Raw genomic sequence first — 5908 nt, 5'->3', positions numbered from 1 at the left:
TCTCTCTCTCCCACAAAAAGAAATAAACATTTAAAAAAATAAATTAAAAAAAAAAGTAAAAGTAGTCCTGGGATAGGGGCACCTGGATGGCTCAGTCAGTTGGGTGTCTGACTTTTGATTTTAGCTCAGGTCATGGTCTCACAGTCATAAGGTCAAGCCCTGCTCTGGGCTCCGCACTGATCCTTGAGCTTGCTTGGGATTCTCTCTCTCCCCTTCTCCCCCTTTTCCCCACTCAAGCATGCACACGTGCACATGCTCCCTCTCTCTCAATAAAAGAAAAAAGTTAAAAAAAAAAAAAAGGAGTCCTGGGATAGTGGCACTTCTCTGAAGGGACACATTTAGGCTGCTTAGGATTCTTGCATAAATACAGGCCCAATTGAGTTCATGGCCCCAAATTACAAAATTTTCACAGAAATAATCTACCATGAGTGACAGCCAGTAGACACCACAAAGAGCAAGATTAGACCCCCCAAAAAAGTCATACAATGGAACTATTGCCTAGAAATTTAAAAATAAATAGTTTTAAATGATTAAAGATAAGAGAAGACATTTTTTAAGTTGCATTAAATAAAAAAGAAAAACCCATATAAAGAAAGAGGGAGCAGATTTGATAATGTACCAAACTGAACTTCTAGAAATAAAATCAATAGTCATTGAAATAGAAAACTATATGGAAAAAAACCCCAACTATATGGATAGAATTAACAGCAGATTAAACACAGTCAAAGAGAATATTAATGAGGTGGAAGTCAGAATTGGGAAATTATCCAGAATATAGCACACATAGAGGAAAAAAAAAGTACTGAGAGGAAAATAATTGTCAATTTCAACTTCTACATTGCTAAATTTTCATTCAAGAAAGAGGGCAAAATAAGAAATTTCAGAGACTGAAAGAATTTATCACTACCAGACATTCATTAAAAGTATCTGAAGTGTGTGCTTTCAGGAAAAAGAAACTTCAACCTAGAAGGAAGAGTGAGTGAAGAAACAGGTTCACATATGGCCAAATCTAAACCAGTGCTGACGGCTCCACAGTGAGAATAACAATGAAAAACATTAATTTGGAGGTGAAATGGCAGGGACAGGAACCTAGAGGATGAGAGAAATGATTGCAGCTAAAGCGTTCTAGTTTTATCATTACACAGAAAAGAGATAGAGATAGTAAATGACTTTAGAACTTGTTAATTATGCATGTTGAAAATTTAAGTGTATTTATGAAAGTGATAGGCAATGCATAATTTCCAAACCAATGGAAGTTGAGGGAAAGGGAATTATAGAATACTCGATCCATCCAATTCAGGACAGAAAGGGAGAAAAAAGAAGCATAGAGAGAAAAAGTAGACAATACAAAGGAAGCCGGTAAAAATGAATTAAAGCATATCATCAAACATAATAAACACACCATTAGAGGTTTAAAACTGTAAAATTGATTTAAAAAATCTAGCTACACAGACTGTACATCAAATTCATACCTAAGATATAAGGAACATAATGGAAAAAGATATATGAGGTCAACACTCACACACAAAAAGGACTGTAGTATACTAATTGGTGGAAAAAACAAAATTAAGGCCAAAAGCGTGATTAGGGATAATGAGGGGTACTGTATAATGACAAAAAGAATAATTTATCAGGAGGCTATAATAACTCTAAAGCTGTTAACAGTTAAAAAATACTCTCAAAACATTTAAAACCCAAACTGGCAAATTTCACGGAGAGACCGCTAAAACCACTATCATAGCAGTGCGATTTTAACCCATTTCTCTTGGTAATTTATAAATCAAGTAGATGCAAAATTAGAAAAGGCATAGACTACTGTAATAATGCAATTAACAAGCTTGATATAATGGAGATTATATATCCCCATGCATCCAATAATTCCTATTAAACAGGAAACTTGCAGGGCATGTATACCACTATAAAGAAAGTCTTCACAAAATCCCCAAAGATCAGTATTATGCAGACCTCCTCCTTCTCCCACCATAATGCAATAAAATAAGAAATCAGCAACCAAAGTTTAGTCTTCCCTCCAAAAAACCTAGTATACATTTGAAAATGTAGGGGCGCCTGGGTGAAGTGTCTGACTCTTGATTTCAGCTCAGGTCATGATCTCAGGGTTCATAAGTTTTAGCCCCAAGTTGGGCTCTGCACTGGTAGGGTGGCACCTGCTTGGGATTCTCTCTTTCTTTTTTTTTTTTTTAATTTTTTTTTAACGTTTATTTATTTTTGAGACAGAGAGAGACAAAGCATGAACTTTTGGGAGGGTCAGAGAGAGAGGGAGACACAGAATCTGAAACAGGCTCTGGGCTCTGAGCAGTCAGCACAGAGCCCAACGCGGGGCTCGAACTCATGGACAGTGAGATCGTGACCTGAGCCGAAGTCAGATGCTCAACCAACTGAGCCACCCAGGCGCCCCGGGATTCTCTCTTTCTTCCTGTTCTTCCCCAATTTATGATCTTTCTCTTTAAAATCAATAAAAATGTAATTTTAAATAAATAAATAAATAAATAAATAAATAAATAAATAAATAAATAAAATAAAAAATGGGGGGCATCTAGCTGGCTCGGATCAGTGGAGCATGCAACTCTTCATCTCAGAGTTGTGAGTCCAAGCCCCATGTTGGGTGCAGAGATTACTTAAAAAGTAAAAAAAGGGGCGCCTGGGTAGCGCAGTCGGTTAAGCGTCCGACTTCAGCCAGGTCACGATCTCGCGGTCCGTGAGTTCGAGCCCCGCGTCAGGCTCTGGGCTGATGGCTCAGAGCCTGGAGCCTGTTTCCGATTCTGTGTCTCCCTCTCTCTCTGCCCCTCCCCCGTTCATGCTCTGTCTCTCTCTGTCCCAAAAATAAATAAAACATTGAAAAAAAAAAAAAAGTAAAAAAAATCTTGGGGTGCCTGGGTGGCTCAGTTGGTTGATCATCCAGCTCTCGATTTCAGCTCAGGTTATGATACCACAGTTCGTGGGTTTGAGCCCCGTATCGGGCTCTGTGCTGACAGTGCAGAGCCTGCTTGGGATTCTCTTACCCTTTCTCTGCCCCTCCCTCCGTCTCTCTCTTTCTCAAAATAAATAAATAAACCTAAAAAGAAGAAAATGTAAGTGAGCATACTTTCAGCAATTCCCAAGCCAAATAAATAATTGATATTATAAGATCAGAACAACACGAAATTAGAAATACGACTTATCAAGACTTAAGGGACATAACTAAAGTGGCACTTGGAAATGGACAACCTTACACGCTTATTGTGAGAAAAGAGAGACTAAATGTGGAGTTAAATATCCACTCAAAAAGTGGAAAGAGTCATGACACAATAAAAAAGTAGAGAAATATCACAGAATAAAACAAAATAGAAAATAGAGATGATTAGCAAAATAATAAAAAAAAAAACCTGATTCTTTAGAAATAGCTTGTATTCCCAGAAATTAAAGTGAACAAATTAGACTCAGGATGAAATGGAACCTAAATATACTGATAGCCATTAAATAACTAGAAGCAACAAAAAACCTACCCACAAAAAATACACCAGATCCAGACAGTTTTACAGTCAACTCAACATTCAAGGGTTCCTGCCTCATGTGTCCTGTGCTGGAGTCTGGGAGAGGGTCTGATGTGAAAACAGAAAGGTGGGTGTGAAGAGCCTGTGGGTTGAAGCTTTTATTTATCCACTCGGCACATATACGCTGCACATCTATGGGGCACCAGGCACTATTCCAGGGCTGTGGACACACCAGTGAACCACAGGAGCCTATGTTCTCATAGGGCAAGACAGACACTAAACAGTAAGGGAGTGAGTATGTTAGAAGAGGTGCCGCGGAAGAAAGAGTAGATCAGAGGAAGGGGCACAGCAGTGAGGGGAAGGAGGGTACAGTGAAGAGAAGGGCCGTCAGTGGAGGGCTATGAACAGAACACCCCACCAAGTTGTCATGGAAACCAAGGGGGAGTCTGGGGAGCTGGGAGAGGGCCCCACAGGAGGGCAGGGTTGGGATTTGGAAGCGGGCCCCAGGAGTGTAAAAGGAGGAAGGGGCACAGTCGAGCTGAAAGGAGGCAAAAAACTTTGTCAGGAGAGAGCCTACCACAAAGGCCAGGAAGGTGTGGACCACCAATGCTGGAGGGGGCTTAAGAATGTCATGGTTTGGAGTATCAAGTCAAAGGTGACAGATGATTGATGTTTGGGAGGCCGAGGGAGCATGTGTGGTGGAAGTGGGGGACGGGAGGCGGCATGGTTGTGGGCAGGGGCCCATACCAGAATGAGTCTGCCCCGTGCCAGGCATTGGGCCAGGCGCTTTGCCTACATGAATTCCCCCAGGCCTTATGAGGCCTGTTTTGCATCTGAATATGTGTGGTGGGAGAATGTGGGAAAAATATCTTCCTGGAATCTTGGTCTGGATGGAAGGAGTGGGAAGCAGAGGGCCATAGGCCTGGTGACCCCTCACCTTCAAGGACAGACATAGGCGTGCAGAGGGGGCTCGGCTGGGCTGTGGAGGGGGGCAGTGGCAGGCAAAGGGTGGCCCTGCCTGAGAGGTGGAGTCAGGTGGAACCCCGGGCTGCTCGGGAGTCTAGGGGAGGTGGTGAGGGGCCTGGTTCTTTTATTCTCAACGAAATGAAGGGCAAAGACACCCACTGTCCTTTGCCTTCCTTCTCGATAAACCCATCATGTTGCGGGGATGGAAGGACATAATGTGGGTAACGTGCTTCTGGGTATTGTTATTTTTGCTGTTTGCTGGGGTGGTGGCAGAGCTGGGGGGATGTGCAGGCTTGGAATTCATTCATTATGTGCCCACCCTAAGTGCCAGGCACTTTGTGGAACCAGCACAGAACCGAGCAAGGCTCTGGTATCTCCCGGGCAGTGCCAGGCCCAGCCGAGCCCGGAGACCATAAATCTGTTGGTTGCTGATCAGCAGATATGAGGTTTTCTCCCCAAAGGTTTGATGGCCACGGTGCAGGACTAGAGTGGGACTCACCCTGGGCAGTAGGTTGGTAGAGGGAGGCCTGGGAGGGGCTCCTGTGAAGTCCAGGCTGGGTGGGCATGGTGGCAGGGCCAGTGCAGAGGTCTGGGGCTGCTCCTCTTGGCTCCTTCCTTCCTCCACCCAGAACTAAGGGCTCTGCTGAGCATGTTCATGGCCTAGCAGCCAGCCACCGCAGGATGAAAGGCTGGGAGCAGGAGTGAGGGCAGGTGGGGGTTGTGGTGGGAGGGCTGGGCAGGGCAGGGTGGGCAGGAATTGTGGGCCTGGATTGCTTGGTGGTGGGGGGTGGGGTGGGGCAGGAAGATAGTGGAGACAGGAGAGGGGCTGGGAAGCATTAGTTTCCTCTCTCCAGGGCTGGGCCACAGGAAATCCAACCCTCGCGCTTCCCAAGGTGCTTCCTGAAGATAAAAAGTAGGCTTCTGACGGCCCCTTCCTGCTCCCCCCTTTCCCCAGCCCTCCCATCCTGCCCCCAGCCCCCAGGGGACCATCAGCTCTAGCACTCAGGCCAGACCAGTGGCCTTGGGAAGAGCCTGGACAGGGGGGTGGGAGGTCTGGGCATCCTGGGGCCACACTTCCGGGCAGCGTGGGTCCGCCCAGGCTTGAGGAGAAAGCAGGACCGACCCACAGACAGCGCTGGATCCTGCTCTGTGGGGTCAGTGGGGAGTCCGGGGAGGCAGAGATTTTTCCTAAAGGGGTAGGTAGATGGAAGAGGAGAGAGCCAAGGCTTGTCCTTGGGAAGAAGGCCTTGCTCTGGCTTGATCAGAGACTGTTCTGGGGGCAGAGAGGTGGGTATTGGTGGGGAGGGGGCTTTGTGGTGGGAGACAGTGGTTAAGGTGGCTCTGTAAAGAGGGGGTCTGTTCTTGGAGGGGTGCCATGCACTGCTCCTGTGGGGTCAGGAGGTTTCCAAGTTGTGGTGGGGAGGAGTAGGGAGGTTTTCTGTGTGTGTGTG

Source organism: Herpailurus yagouaroundi, unplaced genomic scaffold, assembly GCF_014898765.1.
Source record: "Herpailurus yagouaroundi ecotype Mexico unplaced genomic scaffold, PumYag 182, whole genome shotgun sequence".
NCBI classification, from domain to species: domain Eukaryota; kingdom Metazoa; phylum Chordata; class Mammalia; order Carnivora; family Felidae; genus Herpailurus; species Herpailurus yagouaroundi.
Note: the sequence above shows the minus strand (reverse complement) of the source record.